General features: G+C 38.2%; 1 long non-coding RNA gene and 1 other non-coding gene across 3 annotated transcripts in view; one reads left to right on the top strand and one right to left on the bottom strand.

Moving 5' to 3' along the window:
- LOC148125432 (uncharacterized) overlaps positions 1-23,791 on the bottom strand; it is a 71,986-nt gene that overhangs the window by 2,490 nt on the left and 45,705 nt on the right. The window contains exon 4 of one of the 2 annotated variants that reach the window (XR_015744202.1): positions 11,484-11,621. The exons of the other annotated variant lie outside the window; for it this stretch is intronic. This is a non-coding gene — a long non-coding RNA (uncharacterized LOC148125432). Of the gene's footprint in view, positions 1-11,483; positions 11,622-23,791 lie in introns of those variants that run through there. 2 annotated transcript variants of the gene reach the window in all.
- LOC113434891 (small nucleolar RNA SNORA8) lies at positions 7,769-7,904 on the top strand. The gene has a single exon (XR_003373868.1). It is a non-coding gene; the product is annotated as a small nucleolar RNA SNORA8 (small nucleolar RNA).

Genomic DNA, 23,791 nt, shown 5'->3' with positions numbered 1-23,791 from the left:
ATAGCAATAGCAATAGTGCTTAGACTTATATATCACTTCACAGTACTTTACAGTCCTCTCTAAGTGGTTTACAGATTTCAGCATATTGCCCATAACAATCTGGGTCTTCATTTTACAGTCCTTGGAAGGATGGAAGGATGAGTCAACCTTGAGCTTGGTGAGATTCGATATGCGAAATTGCAGGCAGCCAGCAGTCAGCAGACGTGCCTGTAGTACTGCACTCACTGCAGGACTGCGGCTCCAGCATCACCAAAAGAATATTAAATCCAGTGTGTGACTTACTGCATATTGAGGCATGATATACATGTGACCATTCAGAATCCTAGGGGATATGAACTAAAAAAAACCCACACATTTTGTTTAATGTTCATGAAGCATCAACATTATTTTAGAGAAGTACATGATACATAATGCAATCATCTGATGCTCTGAGACCTCTTTCCTTCACCTTCAGAATATCTTATCTTCCCTTTGGTCACTGAATATATGAATAAAAAATAGGACATATAACCAAGATGCAGGATAGAAAAGAGATTGACCTACATTTTTAGAGCATAAAAAAACTGCCAGCTGCTTAACATTAGTAACTGCCATAGAACATTGTGCACTTGTCCAATAAGGTAAGAGTATAGACTTGTTTTTTCTGGAGCAGGCAAACACTACAATTGTATGAAAACTTACACTAAATTAAATAGTAATCTAATCATGACTGAAAATCTTTATATTCTTCTATAGGCATCTTCTATTTGATGGAAAAGGAACATGGATTTTTGTTTTCAGTTTTGCTAATGAGGTTATGCACATACTTTTAAATACAACCAGTATCAATACAGCCTTCCTTTAGAGTTGTGCTAATTATTAGAAATGCATAAACACAGCCCATAACTATTGTTCACCACATTCTTCCCTATAAACATATCCTAATATAGTATATAATGTTTTTATTGTATTTTGTTATTTTTTACTTTTACATTATAAAACATAAAAATTCATTATCTATATAAACAGTGTGCTGTCTGACTCAATGTCTGATTGAGTGAACACTGCTTTGCTTAAGTTGCGATAAGTGGAAAGTTTGATTTTACTGTATTTGTATAAATTTGTTTAATAAAGTATTTTTATAATTTAAAAATTCATTATCTATATAAACAGTGTGTTATCTAACTAAAATTGAGTTTGAGATATAGTATTGGCAATAGTAAAAATAATATTCTTAACATCAGTAATAATCACATGTAATAGTAAAGTTTACTTATCCATTTTAGTAAATCTTCATTGTAATTGATCCTTCTCTTATACTGTTAGGTTTCTAATTTCTAATTTCTTTTCACTGATTAGCCATTGATAAAACAAATCCCTTGTTAAATATATTCAGTTTCTTCTTTTTCCTTAATTTAAATTTTTAATCTATCAATTTCTGCACATTCTAATATATTTTTATTACAATTTCATCTGTAGGAATCTCTTCATTTTTCCATTGTTGTGCAAACTCAATTCTGGCTGCTGTTAATACATGTAAAATTAGATATGTATTCCCTTTATTGTATTTCTCTGGTAAAATATCCATAAAAAATATTTCTGGCTTTAGATCTATAAGTTACTTTACTATTTTTTCTAACCATGTGTGTATTTTTGTCCAATATTTTTTTGCCTTTGGGTATGTCCATCACATATGATAATATCAGTCCAATATCTGGTTACATTTCCAGCACTTAGCGGACATATATACATATATTATGTAATTTATAATGTTAATATACCAAAATATATTCCATCAGTCATATTTTGTTTTAGTGAAACACACACTTATCTGAGCTGAAAAGTATTGAAATATGGACTATTAGACTATGAATTATGTTTGATGGTTACATTATTCCTTTTTTAGCATCTATCCATACTTTTATGACAACTGAAGAATCCTGCTAACTTGAGTTGTTAGTTGAGGTTGAAGAGAAGAGATATCATATACAGAAACAAGCTACTTTCTAAGAAGCCCTTTCTGCCTGATCTTTTTCCTGCTCATTTAAACTCTGTGTCATAACCCATATGAAACTTTTCAGAACATTGTAGGGAGAGCTGCAAATTTCATCTTTTAGTCCATTAATAAAAACTCTCAAGCAGTTTATGCAGCATTTGATCCTAATGCAATATTCAGGCACATATATATGCGGATATAAGTTTAGTTTACACATTCTATGAAGCTACAGTGTGGATTTTTGTATGTTATATACATCTAGCCATTGTGATATAAAAATTTTCGATTTTTAGGCAAGATATTTCAGTCAATAATTAAAAATATAGTCTATATAGATAAAACAGTGTGGGTGTGTGGCTTTATTAGACATACATGCAGTTTTTCTCCAGTTATTTATTAGACAAATAAGTTCTTAGGTAAATCAACATTTTTCTCATTTTTTCTTATTGTCCTCATTTCATTGGTTGTTATTTTTTTTAACCGGTGACAAGAAACAGATCATAAACTTGAAGATCATATCATTGTTTTACTTTGGAATTTTTGTACTTATCCACATGTACAGCAAAGGGAATCAATTAGTCAATATTATTGTTGACTATTCACCAATGCACTTGGATCTAGTTCCTTCTTATTGAAGTGCAAATTTATGTGCAAACAGGAAGTGTCACTGAAGCAGCAGCAGCAATATTACATTTTTTTGGTGACTTTTGTGATCATTAGAAGAATTATTTGACATGCCTTGTCTTCCAGCATCCACACTCCTAGCAAAGTGGAAGAACATGAACAAGAGGATCTAATAGAAATAGCCAAGGGAAATCTTGCAGGTTGCTTTTATTAGCGCTGACTTTGATGGGGAGGGAGAATCGTTAAGGCATTCATTTTTCAAAATTAAACTGAAAATGAGGGATGTTAGCCAATGCCTGAGCTCAGATTATTGCTAAGACACTTATATTTAATAACTGACCGAAAAAACATGTAGCCTAATGGTCTGCATTGTGGGAAGTAATAGTTGTTGCATGAACCAATAAATACTAAAACTTTATCCATTCTTTCATTTATAATTCAAAATCAAGATGACACTTAGTATTTTATTTACATTTTAAAAACATTCTTTCAAAATCTTGTTTCATAGTTAATTTGATTACTATAATCTAAAATAAATGGAGAGCAATTCCTTTTGTGTTCAATGGGATTTATTTATAAGTATGAAAAACAATCACACCATTACCAGTTGGTATCTATTCCCACCAGAATGAAATAGTGACATTTTGCTGATTTCAAAAAGATTTGGCTAAATACATTCCTAATTCCCAAAGTGACATCTCTGGGATTTAAAATCAAGCTAGAAATCTAGTGGGCACTTATCTAAGGAAGAAAACAGACCTCTCCTATATTCCCCCCCACTATACATTGGACTTAAGAAAGCTTTAAAAGCACAAGTATTTTGTAGCAGGAGATCTGATGTTTAATCAAAGTATTTCTGAAATGCAAATATCATTCTTTTTTTAAAACAATATCTATCAGTTTGTTTGACCCAAACTCTGAAAACTGAATAAAATGAATCCTTTGAAAATATACTGCTGGATGCATGATTCTATTCATAGTGTATGCAGGGAACAAAATCAAATATTCTGTCAATCTGGTTACAGACTGGAAAGAAAAAAATGCACAGGGAATATTAAAAATTGCCTCTTGCTTGCACTCCTGTTTTCATAGATGGCAATAAATGTTGGCATTTAAAAAAGGGAAGAAAGATAAACCTCCTGGTTCATGATGTATTAGGCTTCTAGCAATTATTTAATAACATCAGTTACTCCCTGAATTCTTTTGGTCAAAAAGACTATGTAAAAAGAACAAAGATATTTCCTCTTCACCCATTCATCTCTCCCTCTCCCTCCCTGCCTTCCTCCCTGCCGCCCTGCCTGAGATAGAGAATGGAATAACATTGACTAAAATGCAGTATAAAATAGGAACATCTATTTTAAAAGAACAATTACTGACTGTAAAAGCTAAATGTAGATACCATGTCAATGAATTGGCTCAGCAGACAATATTTAGGTAATGCAAGGAGCATGAGGTTGCACGTCTGCAATAGCCTTCTCTGTTCTGTGTCAGCTTTGTCTGTGACATGTACTTTGTAAGCAGAGAAAATCAGCATGCCATTCCTGCTTCTTGGACTCCCTTAGAAGTATGTCTAGCTATCAAATTATGGGTAATGCATTTGCTTGTTGCAGGTGCTTTGAAGTTGCTTGAATTCTTTTTTTAAGGGCCATATTAGAAAAAGATAAAACTTAGGGAAGAATTTTTTATTTGATAAAATACTCATGCTAATTAATTAGAATGAGTTGCTAAGTATATTTATATCATTATAGTTAAGATTTGAAAAATGCTGTTGGAATGCAGGATTGAAGTTCATTGGCAGAACGCTTCTATAATTCTTGGTACCGTTTAAATGCATGAAAATGCTGATATCAAAAGGACATTAAGGGTAATGCTATATTGTTACCTTAAGGGCGGTATGTGGCATTTGGAGGCAACATACATCAAAAGGTAAACACAACTAGGAAAACAAATTGAGCAGGTTCAGGATAATAACAAAAACTGAGTTTAATTTAAATTTATTAAATACAATTATTATGGGTTTTTTAAAACTTTTTGCTTCTTTTCTTAGATACAGTGTAAATACAACCTCTGAAAGCTGAAATCAAGTTTTTAAAGACCTTAGATTCTAATCTTCAGTGAGATTAATTTTAAGACAAATGGAAAAATAATTATAGATGTCCACAATATTTTTCTATTACTGTATATTATATTATAGTACATTAAAGGTAGTCTTCAAATTATGACAGCAACTGAGACTAGAAATCCATAGTGAAACCATAAAGTGCAATTGAATTGCTTAATAATGACAACCTCTGCAATTTCATTTGTCACTGTTAACTGAATTCCACAGTTGTCAAACAAGGCAACTTCCTGCTACCTTTCTACAACCAAAGTCAGTTGGGAAGCTGGCAGGCAGCTCTAAATTCTAGACTAGCAGGAAGGTAAATAGCTTCTGCCTGTAAGGAAAAGGAGCGAAAGAGTCTGGGGGGACTGTAAGCAAGCTTGTAAGAATCTCTGTTGGAGATTGTGCACATGGGTTCAAGGAATCATGCTAGTGGCTTGATGTGGGAGGGCATGTGAGGGTTGCACAAGGCTTTATAGTGCTGTGAAGGAAGCATGGCATGGGTCAGGGAGATGGGCAGAAGTGTGAGAATGGTCAGGCAGTGTGAGCACAAAGGAGTTGGGAGAGGGTGTCCAAGTGAGGGTTACTTACCCCAGGAGTAAGAATACTTTCCTTTCTGGGGCAGCTGACAAGAAAGTATTCAAATAGTGATCACATGATTTTGGACACTGCAAAAGATCATAAGTATGAACTGATTGCCCAGATCTAAATCATATGTTTATGGGGATATTGGGCTAGCTAGTACTCCAAGGACTGGTATAATCACCACTTATTCAGGGCCATTATAACTTGTTAATTAACACTTGTTAATTTATGACACAGCTTTCTGACATCTTGAAACAGTGATCATAATGGGAAAGATTACATCTGTCTATTTGTGGGGGGTGAAATCAAGGACAAAAACAGCATCTTACAGAAGGTCTTAAGGTATCTCTTAAATAAAACACTGAATTTTTGTGTACATATGAAACTTTGGAAAAGTATGCAATGTGAGGCATTTAGGCTGTTTTTACAATGTGTATCAATCAATCAATCAATAAAAACTGAACCCTCTAAAATGCTATTAATAAAAATATAAAATGCTACATAATATATGTTAATAAATTAAATATTTGTGTAGAGTAAATATGTAATTGCAGGACAATAAAGGGTGCATTTATAAAATAATAATGTACTTGCCAGAGTTCCAGTAATAATAATGCCATATTTATGTAAGATTTTCCAAAATTTAAAAATAACTACAGTATGTACTATATTTTGCATTCAAATTTGCAATATATAAAAATCCATGCCAGAAATATGAAACATAGAGTCCCAACTATAATCAAGATTGCTGGAGAAGTAATAAATTATGATGTCTATAAAATATTGATGATATTCAAACAAACAAATACATTTCCATGTTACTCTGGTGGCTATATGACTTTTTTTTTTTAACTTCCGATGCAATGTGTGGTATGTAGGCATTCATTTGTTTATTAGTTTATTTCGATCAATTTGTTCAGATTCCCAGCTTGGAACAGTGACTTTGGGTGGTTAACATGAAATTAAAACACAATTAAAAAGTTTTTTATTGATCTAAATAATTAAATATTCATATGGTGGCAGCTGAAGGCAACAAATAATTAGTAAATAGTAACCATATCATGGGATTCATTCATCTCCCAGTTCCCATATCTAGAAACAGCCATGGTTTTCAAGGCTTTTCAAAATTCCAGAAGAGTAGCTGGCTACCCTCTGTAGCCAGCTCAATCTCAGAGGATAGTTGCTTACTTCCTAAATTCTCTCATGTAACAATCCTGAATAGATGAGACCAGGGGCAGGATTCAGATTTTTTAACAACTGGTTCTGTGGCGTGGGTTAGTTGGTGGACATGGCTTGGTGGTCATGTGACTGGCTGGGTGTGGCCAACTCAATATCACTCACATTGAGGCATGCATCTCCTTGCCTGGCCTCTCATGACTGTGGGGATGTTGCCAAAGTCATAAGTGTGAAAAGTGGTCATAAGTCACTTTATTCAGTGCCATTGTAACTTTGAATGGTCACTCCACACAAGCAAAGTATCAGCAAAGTGGGGGGGGAACCCCAGAGACATTTCTGAGACAGGAAGCCTACTCCTGCCAAGAATGTAAAAAGGGTTAACGGAGAGGCAGTTTCTGTAAGCAACACCAGAATGTTTCCTTCCTGCCTTCCTTACAGGATTAGGCCAGTAATTTCTTCTAACAACCAGTTCTCCGAACTGCTTAGAATGTTGACAACCGGTTCTAACGAATAGGTGCGAACTGGTAGAATCCCACCCCTGGATGAGACTCAGGACATGACCCTTCCAATGGAAGTGATCAATAGAGAACAATAGGCTTGGAAGGGACTGCGGAAATCTTCCAGTCAAACCCCCTCCTCAGGGATGCTGAGATGATTAGCAAATATTAGAGAGAGGCAGTTCTGTAAATAACCTGTCCCCATACCATGAAGAATTTTACAGATGGTAATCAACACATTGGAGGACCAATAGAAGAGAATATTTGTAGCTAATAGTTGAACTGTGGAGTCCTTATGTTCTTTGAGATTGGTTGTTTTCTTGCAGATGTCTCTATTTATACACAAGTGAATTTCCCTGTCACTGCTGGTGGGAGTGTTCTTGGTGATTCTTTGATAAGGCTGTTGTTTACTGTTTATTAAGATTGTTTAGTACTATTAATCTTGGTGTTCATTCCTGGTTATTTGGTTGTTGTTTGTTGGTGGGTATTTTTAGCATTTTGATTGTCTTCTTTGAATGGTATATAAATGCTTATTTCTGCATGCCTGTTGATAGGCAATTTGTCTGAGTGCTGGTCTTCTAGGAATTCTCTACATTTTTGGATTTGACTTGGTCCAGGATGCTCATAGTTGCCCAGATGAAACTTAACCTATTGTTAACTCTGCCCATTTCTTGTGCAATTACGCATTTTTATCCTATCTACTGACTGCTAGTTGATGTTTATAGATAGCCTCTGCTAGTCTTTGGTCTGTTTGTCCTACATTCTGGATTCTACATTTCTTACACTGTACATTGTAGACAACAATTTTTTTTTTCTGTGGCTTCTCAAGCCTTTTAGTTTATTTTTGGAGGGTTTTACAATGTACAGTATAATGCCAAGTCAGGATGCTCAGACATTGTTATTATGTACTCTTTGATTAATCTCTGATCTTGGTAATGATATATCATTATGGGTCAAAAGCCTATTTAAACACTTAAGGTTAGTGCGTCAACTATGTACATTTCTGGATATATCAGAAGCAGCTATTTAAACTATGTCATAAACAAGTGGCCTGAAATAAGACAGCTCCCTTATAAAAACAATGGCGAGATGTTACCTACTCTCTTTTCTAAAGTCTGTGGCTTTCAGCCTATTAAAATATACAGATAGTAAAAAAAAGTAGAAATATTAAATGTTATTTGGACTTGCATTTCACCCTTGGCAGTTGCTATAGTTGTGTTTTAATAGTTTTTACAGTCCTTGAAAAAAACCATAGTTTTTAAAGACCTATGTTGTTGAATAACTAACTGCCTGCAAGGCTTTAAGGTTTAGGATTGAACAGGAGATGCCTGGCAATCTCCATGGTGATTTTGGTGCAGCAATTCTAATTGATGTTTCTTTGCTATAGAAGCTATGTGGTCTCTAAAATGAAATGTATTTAGTTAACTGGCTCCAAACTCAAACTGCTTTAGTATCCTTGCCCAAACATTCAACAAAAATAACACATTATTCTGTATTCTGACCTCTGAGGTCACAGATAAAATGTTGACCTTCAGGTATTTCTTATTGCTAAATTAACCCAGCTCATTCAGTCTCTCACTGTAAATCTCCAGTTCCCTAATAATAATTCTTCTTCTACAAGAATGCCTCTCCACTCATCTCCTGGAAAATCAAAATAAATTTCCTTTCAGTATGGCCTACCATAAGGTTTAATAACTCCTGTATTAAACAAAAAACATGAAAATTGAGAAAATGATTTAAAAACTACAACAGCTAGCATAATAATAATAATAATAATAATAATAATAATAATAATAATAATAATAATAATAATAATAATAAACTGCTTAGCCACTCGCATTTAATACTGAAATTTTGTGTTCTGAAAGTGTAGTGCTTGGATATTGCATTTGGATATTGTATTTGGGTGGGCCTGACCAGCACATGATAAAATGAAAATATTATTTCTTACGATTTGGAAACTATAATTCTATTTATGCAACCTAAAGCTGTAATTTTCATAGCTACTTTTAATTCATACTCCAATCTGTTGCTAATTATAATGGCAAGATGTTCTACACATCTTCAATTGCCTTCCTAATATCCTATACCTGTGCATTCTGGGTAACAGCTAACAGATCAATGTAAATCAGATCTGGTTCAAATTGAATTTAAAATTTCACATTAAAAATACAAATTCACTTTAAGGCTAAAAAAGCAATTTAATCTTTTTTCAAAATTTGAAAAATGAAAGTGTGGATATGTTCACAGTTACTACAGGGGTGTCAAACTCAAGGCCCGTGGGCCAGATGCAGCCTGTGAGGTGCTCAGATCTGGCCCATGGGGCCAGCCTGGAAACAGTGAAGGATCGGCCCATGGTGCCTCTTCCAACAAAAATGGAGCTCAGGAGGACCATGTGAAGCCCTCTCAAGCTCTGTTTTCATCTGCAACAGCCTCCTGCAACGCTCTAACAGTGAAAACAGGGCTCAGGACGGCGACGTGCATTCCTCCCAAGTTCTGTTTTTGCTGGCAGAGCATTGTAGGAGGCCATTGCAGCCAAAAATGGAACCTGGGGGAGCCAACATGAGTGCCATTGAGCTGGCCACACCCATCCCAGCCACACCCACTTGGCCCCCAAGGTCAAAAAGAACCCTGATGCAGCCCTCAATGAAATCGAGTTTGACACCACTGGTTTACTATAAAGTAACTGTATCAAAATACTAACATTGTGTTTTTTTGCAGCATATCATGAAAAAAAGGAGAAATGACATACCTTTTAAGAGATATTAAAAAAACAAGTTTCACCTAGAGAATTTTAAAGGTTTTAAATATTTTTTAAAAAAATATTATCCTGAAAACTCATTCAATATGGTTTTTAAGTTAGCTATGAGTTCAACTAATAGACATGCCATGCGGTCCATGCATCACAAGTTTGCTAACCAGCACATGATGGAGTACTTTATCAAATGTTTTGCTGAAGTCAAAATATATTATGCCCAGAGCTTTTCCATGAGAAAAAAAAAGATTATTCTGTCAAAACTTGTTTTTGACAAATTCATTGTGACTTACAGTAATTACTGCATTGTTTTCATGGTAGTTATATATCAATCATTTTATGATCTGCTGTAAAATATTCCCAGATTAATTGTTCTGTATTTTCCCATATCCTCCTTCTTGTTTATTTTGATCATGCAGTCATTTGTCTTCCTCTAGTAACCTAATACTTTATACATTTTCTTTTTCTTTTCTCCCTTCTCCTTTCTTTCTCCTTTTTCCTTTCTCTCCTCTCCTCCCCTCCCCTCCCCTCTCCTCTCCTTTCCTTTCCTTTCCAATTCAGCTACACTTACAATTATGAATTAATTCAAGCCCAATAATTATTCCAAATTTTCTTACTATTCAGCTCCAGCTGGAATTCTGTACCCTTAAACATGTCTTACAGTTGTCTAGAGGAACACATATCCTCTTCTCAAAGAACAGTAAAATGAATTAAGTTTAGAATTATTTGTGTCTTTTGCTAATTACCATATTTTGTGAGCATCTGGTGTATTATTTCTTTTGTCACACTTTTATTTTAAACATAGCTGAACAAGCCCTCTATATTGTTCTGAGCATTCATCACTAAATGCTCATTCTTGGCTTTCACTTTCTTAAAAATGTTGCTGAAGACATAGACTATCTGTTTGTGAAACTTTTTGGTAAACTTTTCCACCGTCCAGCCTTGTTTGCTTTCCTTTTTATATTGTCTGAGGTTTTGGATTATTATTATTATTTTCATTTCTTCATTCTCTTTTTTTTAATTTTGCTACATGGTTTTAGGAATTCATAGCCCTGTTGGATTGTTTCTACCATTAGACTTCCTTGTCATTAACTCCTACCTGTGATTGCTTTTAGTTTATTAAAATATGTTTTCCTTAAGTCCAAGATATATCTTTGACTCTGCTCAACTTTAGTTTCCCTCAACAATATTGTTTCTAGCTTGCTTGTTTATGCCTTTCAGTCAGCATTAACTCCTAGCTGCTGCCTTTAGAAGTTTCTGCAGTTTTCTTGTTAAGATTTTGGAAGTGGTTTGGCATTATCTGCTTTCTAGAGCTGTGTAGTAGTATGTGAGAAAGACCTTGAGAAATGGAGCAAAGAGATGCTGCCTGGGAAACAATCAGATAAAAGAGGGAAAAGCCCACATGGGGCTAAGGAGGGACTGTCCCTAACTTCTAGTTCAGCTGGTCTGTCTCCTATCTGGTGTACCTGGAAAGACAGTGATTGTCCAAAACCACACAGTTAGTTTAGTGCCTAAGGTAGGACTAAGACTCATGGTTTATGGATGGCTAGTCTGATATCTTAACCATCACATCAAACTGTTTTCACTTCCAGAATTGCATTGTCCTAATCTCAAAATTGTGCAGCAGTTCTACTTTCAGCTTGTTTTATCGTTCCCTATTGGTCAAGATTAAATTAAGAATAGCTGAACCTGGACAAAAACTACATTGAAACTGGCAATCTTGAAAAAGGAAGGCTGGCAACATATGACTTGGAAAACTAAAACAACCAGGACACAGTTCCATTTAATGCAGCTGTGCAATCAATTTGATCCACTCTACATCAAAGACCTAAGACTTCTAAAGAAGTTCCAGGAACAGGAAAGACAGAAGATGAGACTTCCATGGAGACAAAAAATCCAGTGACCACCCTAAAGAATAAAGGATAATGGGTGAGAATTGAGAATTGGCAATCTGGAATCTGCTGAGAATTGGCAATCTGGAAACTAGACATGATATCAAGAGACATGTGTTGCCTTTCAGTTGTGAAGATTCAATTCATGATAGAGAGGCTGTCCCAACTAATAAAACCTATTGCTCATTATCACTTTTTATTTGTTTGTTTTAAATTGGGAATATGGATATTCCCATGAAGCAGAAGTTAGATCTTCTCTTCTACATTAAATCATTTTTCTAGTGCCTCTGTTCCTTTATATTTAACTTTCATAACCATAATTATTTTATAAGCAAGTATTTTCTTAAAATTGCAAGCATTGGACTCTGTAACAATTTCTAAATAAGAATCAGAGTTAGGCATAAACTATACCATATGGTCTTCACAACAAAATTATAAATATCCTGTATGCTAGCTGCAGGATAAGCATTACAACTTATAAACACTATTTTAGAATCTGAAATGAATTGGGTATTCATTTGCTTACAAACATTTGGTCTAATAGAACAGAATAACAGAGTTGGAAAGCACCTTGGAAGTCTTGTAGTCCACCTCCTTGTTTGAGCAGGATACTCTATTCTATTCCAGACAAGTGGTTGTCCAGTTTCTTCTTAAAAACCTCCAGGGATGGAGCACCCACAACTTCTGAAGGCAAGCTGTTCCACTGGTTAATTGTTCTCAGTGGTAGGAATTTTCTCTTAGTTCTAGGTTGCTTCTCTTCTTGATTAGTTTCCATCCATTGTTTCTTATTTTGCCTTCTGGCGCTTTGGAAAATAGGTTGGCTGCCTCTTCTTTGTAGCAGTCCCTTAAATATTGGGATACTACTTTCATATAACCCCATCATCACCATTAAAATAAAATCTATTCTGAAGAATAAATAGAAATATATCACTCTTAGCAGAAGGGTCAAACAAGGCAATATTTTTGCTCCATTGTTGTTTAATTACTATATCAATGCACTAATTACTATGATTTCTCTTCCATCATATCCCAAAGTAGGAGACAAACATATTTCAAACCAATAGTTTGTAATTTTATTTTCCCAAGCTCCAATTGGCCTAAGAAGGGTGTCATTAGTACTTTCTAATAATTCCAAGGCTCTGGAAATAAAATACAATGTTGGAAGATGTTAGATCTGGGAGGAGGGTTCAAGAACGGAGGCAAGACTCAGATAACAACAACAGCTCTTTATTTGTGACTTCAGATCTGAGCAACTAATCCCAGCCGCAGCAGCCCCTTATATAGGGCTGGCTGCGGCTAGGCAGCCAATGAAGGCGATTTGAGTTTGCCGCTCTTGGCAGGGCCAATCGTGGCAGCCCATTTACTGGCCAATCGCATCAGTCTATAGCGACCAATCACGATCGGTTAACAGTGGGCCAATCAGATTTGCAGGCTACGAGCCTGCTAGTCCGGAACAGAAGAAATTTAATTCAAAATGAAATTTATTCTTGTATTGTCTCTGATGCACCTTTTAATATTAAGGATGGCCTACAAGTAAACAAAACTACAGTGCAGACAAAAGCAACAAAGATGATTAGGGGACTGGAGGCTAAAACATATAAAGAATGGTTGCAGAAACTGAGTATGTCTAGTTTAATGAAAAGAAGGACTAAGTATGACATTATAGCAATGTTCCAATATCTCAGGGATTGCCACAAAGAAAAGAGAGTCAAGCTATTCTCCAAAACATCTGAGGGCCGGACAAGAAGCAATGGGTGGAAACTAATCAAGGAGAGAAGTAACCTAAAACTAAGAAAAAATTTCCTGACAGTTGGAAAAACTATCCAACTTGTCTCCAGAAGTTGTGAATGCTCCAACACTATAAGTTTTTTTTAAAAAGTTTTTATTTTTTACAACAAACATACAAACAAAACATAAAAACATAAAACCCTCTTTCAATTATATACATACAGTGTGTCAGTTGGTTACAATCTTTTGTGCTATCCTTTTTTTAACCATTACTCACAAGTTATATAAATTCTCACCTTATCAATCTAGCTTGTGCTTATGTAATATCAATTATAAAACATTCATTTGACTAAACTATTTTTCCATCATTTTATACGAGATATTCTAAATTTCATTATGGTTTAATCTTATACATTCATCCAATAGTTATATATTTATATTGTATTCTATTCAGTCTATTAACTTTTATTGTAAGGCTTACTAATCTATTTCTTTACCATGTCTTTTTATCTAGCCATTGATAAAATAAATCCCATATCATATAAAATTGTTTATCTTCTTGTTCTCTAATTTCAAATGTCAATTTACTCATTTCGGCACGGTCCATGATTTTCTTAATAATTTCCTCCTGCATAGGTATTTTTTCATTTTTCCAATTCTTAGCAAATACAATTCTAGCTGCTGTTAAAATATTTACAATCAAATATTTCAATTCTTTATGGTATATTTCTGGTATTATTCCCAATAAAAATATCTCAGGTTTAAAGTCTATGTGTTTTTTTATCATTTTTTCCAACCATGTATGGATTATAGTCCAATATCTTTTTGCATCCGAGCATGTCCACCACATATGGTAATATGAACCAGGTATCTGATGACATTTCCAACATTTATCCGATTTATTCTTGAACATCCTCGCAATTCTCGTAGGGGGTAAGTGCCACCTGTAAAACATCTTATACAAATTTTCTTTATATGCAGTTGACATTGTCATTTTTTAATTTTGAGACTACAATTTTTGCCATTTTTGTAGGTCAATCCCATATCCAAAATTTCCCCCCACACAATCATTGTTTCTTTTACTTGCTCTTCCTCTAATTTAAACTCCAGCAAATGTCCATAAAGTTTTTTAATTACTTTTACATCAGTACCTGTCAAAATTTTATCTAAATCAGTCAACTTATCATAAATACCTTCTGTTTTAACATCTTTATCAAATCTATATTGTATTTGCAAATATGAAAAACAATTCATTTTTACACCTTGTTCTTCTAATGCTTGCATAGATTTAAGTTCACCCTTTTCATTCAATATCGCACTATATCTAACTTTGTTCCTTTTTATATATTATTGGATAGGAAAAAGCTTCAATAGTAGATAGCCATAGTGGAATTTTTAAATAATATTGCTTTTTTATCTTCTCCCAGTTTAGAAACAATGCTTCTTGAATATAATGTCTTCTAAAATACCCCTGCGTTTTAGTTCCCTTACACAGAGGAAGGCATGCCACCCTAACAGCAAGTCAGGGTGTCCTTCTAAATTCAAAAGTCTAGTTTCCTCAGTGTTATCCACTCCTTTACCCACATCAGTCTGGTTGCTTGGTAGTATAATTCCCAATTGGGCAAAGCAAATCCTCCTCTTATTCTTACATCTTGTGGCAATTTAAGTTTTATTCTCGCTTTCTTCCCCTTCCAAATGTATTTTAGCACTATTTTTTTTAAGACTTCAAAAAATTCTTTCCCTAATCTAATTGGAATTGTCTGGAATAAGTATAAAATTCTAGGCAATACATTCATCTTAATTGTACATATTCTCCCAATCAATGATAATTGTAAATTTTCCCATTTATCAAGTCTGTTTCAATCTGTTGTTTGAGATTAAGATAATTATCCTCCTTAAGCATGCTACATCTTGATGTTATATGTATCCCTAAATACTTAACCCTATTTGTGACCTGGATCCCCAAAACGTCCTCCAATTCTTTCTTTAGTGTTGCTAACATGTTCGTTGTTAAAATCTTTGTTTTATCTTTATTTATTTTCAAACCTGCTACTTTCCCATACTCTTCTATCTTTTCTATCAGCTTAGGTGCTGACTCCAATGGATCCTCTAATATGAATACCAGGTCATCCGCAAAAGCTTGAAATTTATACTCTTCTTTTTTAATTTTCATTCCTTTTATTTCTGTTTCTTCTCTGATGTTCCTATTTAGCACTTCCAGTGTTAACAGAAACAGCAGAGGCGACAGTGGACAGCCTTGTCTAGTCTCTTTTTTTATATCTATAAAGTCTGTTAACTCTCCATTTATCATAACTGTTATGTCCTGAGAACTCCAGGAGTTCTCACTCAGGTCCACTCACTTTGAGTGGGCTTCTTCCCCTTTCCTCATTGGTTGGTTCTTCCCCAGCAGCCAGCTATAAAAGCAGGCTGCGGGGTCCAACCAGTTGCTGATTGCTGCGAGCCAGTTCCAGGCTTGGCAAGCACGGTCAGCCCTTTATTATTTAATAAAGTATTGTTGCACTCATGCTCTGGTTCAGCCTCTCATTGCTCAAACTTAACACTGGCGACGAGGATGGGATGGCTACCAGTAGCACCATGCAACCGCTGAGTCACTAGCCGCCGATCCGCAGCCCAGAGAGAGCGATCGGCCGGCGATAAGGGAACGCTGATCCGCAGCCAGACAGAGCGGTCAGCCAACAAAAAGAGCAAACAAAAAGAGCAAACGCTGATCTGCAGCCAGAGAGAGCGGTCAGAATCGAAAGTTAGAAGCGTCTGTAGCCGCTTGTTAGCCCAGCTACAGGGAAAGTGAAGCGCTGCAAGCCGCAGCCGCTCTGTATCAGGCGCGAAATTCAAACGGTTGTCATTTGAATTTCAAACCATAAAAGGCACTGACGCCCACTCAGGCGCGAACCCAAACGCCATCAACGGCTAACAGTCTAACATGGTTAACCCAGAGAGAAAGAGAGGATTTAAAACAGCCTCTCCCGAGCTGAAATCACTTGCCCACCACGGGCCCTAAAACATTGTCTGCTGCCCCAGAGAGATTTTTTCCTCAGGTTATTCAACCGGTTCCAGCACCATGAGTTCCAATCCAGTCTTCCGCGTTTAAACCAGACGAGGAGAAGTGGGAATCGTATAAGAACCGCTTCAATCATTATATCGATGCAGTTGGCCTGGCGGATGCAGGGGAGCATCGGAAAAATCGTATTCCTAATCTACTTGCGGGCCACCGTCACGATATACGGCCGCAGCGCCGTGGCCCTCGTGAGTTGAAAATGTTCCGTGGTCAGAGTTACTTGAAATTCTCACTAACCACTATTCCCCCAGGCCCTCACAGATTGCCAGAAGATTCACCTTCCGTATGAGGAAGCAATCGAGCAAGGAGACCATAAATCAATATATGGCTGCTCTCAGAACAGCAGCACTGCATTGTGGGTTTGGAACCTACCTGGAGGACATGCTCCTTGATCAATTAGTCTCTGCGGGTCAAGGATCTCCACCTGCAAAGGCGACTTCGCAAAGAAAGACCTCAACCTCGCACAAGCAGTCGAGGAAGCCTTGTCAGCCGAGTTGGCAACAACATCAGCCACCGAAACCAGGGCCCTAGCGCCAAGCTGACATCACTCCCAGTCCACTCCGAGGAGGTGGCAGCAGAGGAACCCATAAGTGATGAAACGAAGTCCACCGCCTATCCAATGACAGACGGCCGCAGGTAGGAGCCAGACAAGAAAACAGCGGTCCTCCCAAGCACATCACCCTGTGCCTAGCCTGTGGGGGATCTCATCAGAGGGCCACCTGCAAGTTTAAAGGAGCCACCTGCAATAACTGCCATAAAAGGGGACACATCGCAGAGTCTGCCAAGCCCCCAAAGCGCAGCACAAAGGCACCTCCTCGCACTCGGGACCACAGAGGCAAGTATTGAACTGTCGACGCACCACCTTGCCAAGCACACTTGCCACACTGTTAGTAAAATTTCTCTCTCCGTTTCCCTAGAAGGTAAACCGTGCCGCATGGAGGTTGACACAGGGTCAGCGCTCTCAATTATCTCGTGGAACACCCTTAAGAGGCTCCAACCAAGCCTATCCACTAGCCGGCTCCAGAGATGCCAGTTTGGCCTGAAGGACTACCAGGGGAAGACCATTCCTGTAATCGGCAGAGGCAAGTTCCTTGTCAGTTTTAAAGCTTTTAAAGGCCACCTACCTCTAGTGGTAGTTAACGGCAATCTACCCACCTTATTGGGGCTCGATTGGTTTCCCCATCTCGGCCTAGGGCTAACAGGAGTCCATGCTGTCTCAACCTCAGACACTGACTCTTATTCGCTGATTACTCAGACGTATTCAGCGAAGAGCTGGGTGTTATAATGGTACCCCATCTCATTCTCGGTTGACCCCCAAGCAGTCCCAATCAGACTAAAAACCGAGTAGGGTCCCATTCGCTATTCGCCAAAACTAGATGCAGAATTGGATAAACTATTAAAACAAGGGGTCATTGAGCCAACAGATTTCGCCAAGTGGGAGACGCCCATTGTCACACCCTCAAAAAGACGGTAGCCTGAGAATTTGCTCGGACTACAAGACGACAATCAATAAATTTCTGCAAGTTAGCGCTTATCCTGTGCCCGTCATCCAACACTTATTACACACATTCGAACCAGGCACCATTTTCGCTAAATTGGACATGTCTCAAGCATATCAGCAGTTCCCTGTAGATAACCAAACAGCGGAACTCCAGACAATTGTCACCCACAGGGGTGCCTTCCGATGCAAGCGTCTCCAATTTGGCATAAGTGTGGCCCCGGTATTTTTCAATCCCTCATGGAGCGGATTTTGCAGGGCCTCCTGGTGTAGTACCCTACTGATGACATCTTAGTCTCGCCAGGGACAGACCCCAACTCTTCCAAAGAGTTCGAGCTGTGTTAGAGAGGTTCAGACAGCATGGCCTCAAGTTGAAAAAGAAAAATGTACCATTGCCACTAGACAGGTGGACTTTCTGGGTTATAAAATTGACGCTCTGGCATTCATCCCCTGGAGTCCAAGGTTAAGGCAATCCACGAGGCTCCCACCCCAACCTCCAAAACAGAACTGCAGGCGTTCTTGGGGCTATTGAACTTTTATGCATCCTTTTTGCCCCATAAAGCATCAGTAGCTGAACCCCTACACAGATTACTGGATAAAAAGTCACCATGGCACTGGGGGACCATGCCTTTAACGCCGTCAAATCACTAATCACGCCAGAGGCGGTTCTTATTCAATTCGACCCTAGCCTCCCTTTAGTACTGGCAGCTGACGCCTCCCTTTTGGAATCGGGCGGCACTAAGTCACAGGCTTCCCAATGGCGCCGAAGCTCCCATCGCCTTTTTCTCACGGACGCCTCTACCACGGAGCGCAATTATAGCCAGATTGATAAGGAAGCCCTAGCAGCTGTTGCAGCCGTGAAAAATTTCACGAATTCTTTTCGCCATTTTTTGAGCTGGTCACTGACCACAAACCCCTCCTGGGTCTCCTAGCCGGGACAAGCAGACCCCTCAAGTCCTCTCCCTAGGATGACAAGGTGGACTCTCTTCCTAGCAGCCTACTCCTACAGACTGGTACACCGCCCGGGCAAAACACTGTCCCACGCTGACGCCTCAGTCGCTGCCCCTTGCCGGCCCCGCTGAAGACCCTGCTCCTGTCCACGCTATTTTCGGAAATCACCCAGTTGGACCTACCCATCACGGCCATGGACATTGCTGCTAAAACCAACACAGACCGAACACTCGCCCAGGTGCTCGACTGGGTGAGGAGGGGGTGGCCGGGTGGCAATGTTGATAACAAATTCACACCATTTAAGACTCTGCATGCAGAAATTGTCAAGTCTGCAGGGCTGTCTACTATGGGGCACTTGAGTGGTCATCCCGGCCTCACTGCGTACCCGATTCTGGAAGCGTTGCACGAGGGACATCCTGGCATCGTGAGAATGAAAGCGTTAGCACGCAGCTACGTGTGGTGGCCGGGTCAGACGAGGACATTGTCAATTAGGTAAGTTCCTGCAACATTTGCCAGGAATCCCGTCCTGCTCCCCCCATTGCCACCCCTGCTAGATGGGAAAATGCCAGCGCTCCTTGGTCTAGAATCCACATCGACCTAGCGGGCCCTCTGCATGGGAAGATGTTCCTGGTGGTCGTGGATGCTTATTCCAAGTGGATTGATGTAGCACAGCTATCCACGACCACCACACTAGCAATCACCAACGTATTGACACGCCTGTTCGTTACGCACGGGCTACCCGACTCCATCGTCTCTGATAATGGCCCACAGTTCGCATCGACTGAGTTCAGCCGCTTCGCTGCCAACCTGGGTATCCACCACATTTTCACAGCCCCTTTTCACCCTGCCAGTAACGGGCTGGCTGAAAGGGCCATCAGGACCACTAAAGAAGCCCTGGCAAGGTTCAACAAAGATGACTGGCACCACAAACTCTCGTGGTTCCTGATGAGCCAGCACTCAACTCCTTGTTCAGTCACCAATAAGTCCCCAGCTGAGCTCCTGATGGGCAGGCGCCTGAGGACTGTATTGGACAGACTACACCCACAATACTGCCCTGACTCTCCCTCGCTTCCTCATCGGGGTCAGACATTTTATCTTACAGGAGCCAGTTTTCGCGAGGAACTTCGCTGGAGACCCCCTGTGGATCCCGGGCGAGATCATAGCCATCACCGGGCCGCGGTCATATCGGGTCAGACTGGAGGATGGCCGCGTCTGGAGAAGGCACATAGACCAACGCGCAGACGCCTCAGCACCATCGCCAGCAGGGACCCAGAGACCCTAGACGAGGGGAGGCTTCATCCTCAGCCTCACATCCACATCACGCCCGGCGATCAGTTCACACCTACAACCGGTTACGAAGCCCGAGCACAGACAGCAGCGCCCAGACAGTTGACCAGCCCGATCCAGCCTTCGAGAGCACATCCCCAGTGAGCAACCCTACGAGCTCAGGGCAGGCTCAACCCGAGGGGCACACTGGTGACACTTTGCCGCCTCTGCCTGCCCAGGCAGACCCCGGACGGACAGACAATGTTCCAGAACTACGCCGTTCCGGGCGCCAACATAAACCTCCTGCCTACCTCAAAGACTATGCATGTTCACAGCTGGGGGGTAGGGGTGGGCGTTCTTCCCCCTTTCCTCATTGGTTGGTTCTCCCCAGCAGCCAGCTATAAAAGCAGGCTGCGGGGTCCAACCAGTTGCTGATTGCTGCGAGCCAGTTCCAGGCTTGGCAAGCACGGTCAGCCCTTTATTATTTAATAAAGTATTGTTGCACTCATGCTCTGGTTCAGCCTCTCATTGCTCAAACTTATCAATAACCTTTGCAGTTTGTTTACAATATATTGCTTCTATAGCTTGAATAATTTTTTTACCAAAGCCCATTTGTAGCAGCATAAAATGCCAATTCACATTATCAAAAGGTTTTTGTGCATCTAAAAACATCAAAGCCATTTGTTTTTTCAGGATGTGCCTCATAGTATTCCAGTGTATCTAAAATTATTCTCATATTGTCTTTATTTTGTCTCTTCAGCAGAAATCCATTTTGATCAGGATGAATAAAATTGTTTAAGTATCTTTTCAGTCTTTCTGCCAGAATTGAAGCAAAAAAATTTATAATCTGAATTTAATAGTGATATAGGTCTGTAATTTTTAACTTGCTGTGGGTCTATGTCCTCCTCCAGAACAAGTGTAATATATGCTTCTGACCATGTTTTGGGTAGTCTCTTACTTGCCATAACTTCATTCATAACTTCTAATAAGTGAAGATTCAATGTTTCCTGAAATGTCTTATAAAATTCCACTGGCAAACCATCCAGACCTGGTGCTTTCCCAATGTTTTGCTTTTTTAAAGCTTCTGTTAATTCCATCATTGTTATGTTACTTTCTAACATTATTTCAATATCTTTGGGTATCTGGGGCAAATTTGCTTCCTGTATGTATTGTTGAATTCTTTCTTCCTGAAATTCTCTTGATGGTACAATTTTCCATAATAATCTTGAATAATTTTTTTCTTCTCCACATTTCCATAGCATACATGTCCTTGTTCATTTTTCAATTGATTTATCCTTCTCAAGTCTCTTTCCTTTCTCAATTAATATGCTAACCATCTGCCTGATTTGTTTGCATCTTCAAAATAGTTCTGCTTAGCATTTTTATTTTTTTGTGCTATTTCTTCTTTTTCCATTAGCCCCATTTTATGTTTAGTTATGTCCATTTTAATTTTAATGTCCTTTTTTGTGGAAATTTCTGTAGTTCTTTTTCCAGCCTCTTGTAGTCATCTTCCAATATTTTAAAGGTTTTTCTCTGTTTTATATTTCTTTTCCTTGTAGAGTCCATTATCAAGCCTCTTGTACAAGCCTTCATTGTGTCCCAGAGGTTCTGTAATGATGTATCCTCTTTTGTGTTTTTTTTTAAAGAAAAAAGTAAGTTCTCTCTCATTTTTCTGTTTGAAATCTTTTTCCTTTAATATTGTATTATTTAAAGTCCATCTAGATCTCCTTTTTTGTCCTTTCCATACAAGTGTTCTTGGATTGTGATCTGCCCAGGTACTTGTTTCTATTTCAATGTCTTGTGTGTTAGAGAGCAATTCTGTTGACATCCATATCATATCTATTCTAGACCATGATGCATGTTATTTGAATAAAAAGTATATTGTTTATTTTCCGCATTTCTCCCTCTCCATGCATCTTTTAAATTTATCTCACCTACCATTTGAAAGAAGGATTTTGGCAATGTCTTTCTAGCTTTCTTTGCTGTTTTTTTGTGTTTTATAATCCAATTTATCATTTATTATTCCATTGAAATCTCCCATCAGACAAATATTAGCATAGTCCATTTCAATTATTTTCTTATGTAATTTCCTGTAAAAATCTTCTTGATTATCATTTGGAGCATATTTTGCTCTTAAAAGTATCTTTAGATTATTGTCCATTATCTCCACCATCAAAATCCTTCCATCATCATCTGTAATTGTAATCAATTTTCTCTCATCCATTTTAGACTTTATTAGAAGGATTTGTTGCTCTATTAGATCTTGGTTCTTGTTGCTCTCTGGGTACACCACCTACGGCTCCTTCTTCTTTTTCAATTACTGCTCTACATTCCTCTTGAAATTCAGTTAACAACTCTTCTTTTCTTGTATCTTCCTCCCTTCCTCTGAAATATTCCAGATAGAAGAACTCAGCTTTTTCAATTGTATCAATTCTGTGTCTTTGTTCCTGTCAGGTAAACATGAGACCTTCTGGTATCAGCCATCTGTAATTTATTTCTCTCTTAAGTAACTCTTTGGTAAAGAATAAATATTCTCTTCTTATCTCTCTCACTCTTTTCAGTACCTGTTTCAGTACCACTATTTCTTTATCTTTGTACTTTAGTGTTTTTTTCTCTTGCCACCAACACTATAAGTTTTTAAGAGATTGGACAACCATTTATCTGAAATGGTATAGGGTTTCCTACCTAAGCAGGGAGTTGGACTAGAAGACCTCCAAGGTCCCTTCCAACTCTGTTATTCTATTCTATTATGTTGCAAACAAAGTCAATACAGTGTTGCAAAGAATGCTAAACCGTTTTTTACACCAATAATTGGCCACCAGGGTAAACTAATTAAACTGTGCTAATAGCAGTCAGGAAGTAGTCAGCAGTCTTTTTACAATATAGTTTCCCTGAGTACATAGATATGTCAACATGTAGGCAGAGAAGAAGCAGAAGTTCTGAAAAATTTAATAAAAGTCAAATAAAGCATCTCCCCAGAATAAACATTTCAAAGGGCACATTCACACACACCACACCAAGAACCACCTTTCCTATAAATACTACTAGCCTCTGTATTGCAAATTGTAGACTACCTTCAGAGTGCTGTCTTTCTTGCTCTTGAATAAAACTACCTTCTTTTCAAGCAGAATGTTCTCTTCTAGCTTAGAACTGGAACTTGTATTCTTCTAACAACAAAAAGACCAAAGTGGTAGTCCTTGCAAAACCCTTTGGCTGAGGATTTAAAAGCAAATTTCTCAGGAACTTGCTGCAAGGTCCCTGCTATGACTCAAATGCAATTCTTGATTAGTGGGTCCAGCATCAATAGGATAAAGACGAATCTTGTTTATACGTTTATAAAATATTTTGGACAAAATGTTGTCCGAAAAGGCCTTAAATCTAGGATCTTAGTGATAATTTTCTTCTGGCCCAGGGCAACAGACAAAAAGAAAAAAGAAAGGAGCACCTTGGAGTTTTATTATCCCAACTCTGCACACTAAGATAACCGCATGCAACAGCAGTTTTGAGAGTGGTTAAAAACACCAATCTGGAATCTGGCAAAAATCCTGACTAGTTTTTTTATCCATTTAAACCTCCCAGCTATCTAAGTCAAAGCAAAGCAAATCACAACCCTTTAATATAGGAAGACATTCTGACTGGCTTGAGTTGATGCATTTCTACCATAGTC

The sequence above is a fragment of the Pseudonaja textilis genome, chromosome 6, assembly GCF_049901715.1.
Source record: "Pseudonaja textilis isolate UNSWEBS1 chromosome 6, rPseTex1.2, whole genome shotgun sequence".
NCBI lineage: Eukaryota > Metazoa > Chordata > Lepidosauria > Squamata > Elapidae > Pseudonaja > Pseudonaja textilis.
Note: the sequence above shows the minus strand (reverse complement) of the source record. Positions and strands in the feature narration are given on the sequence as shown.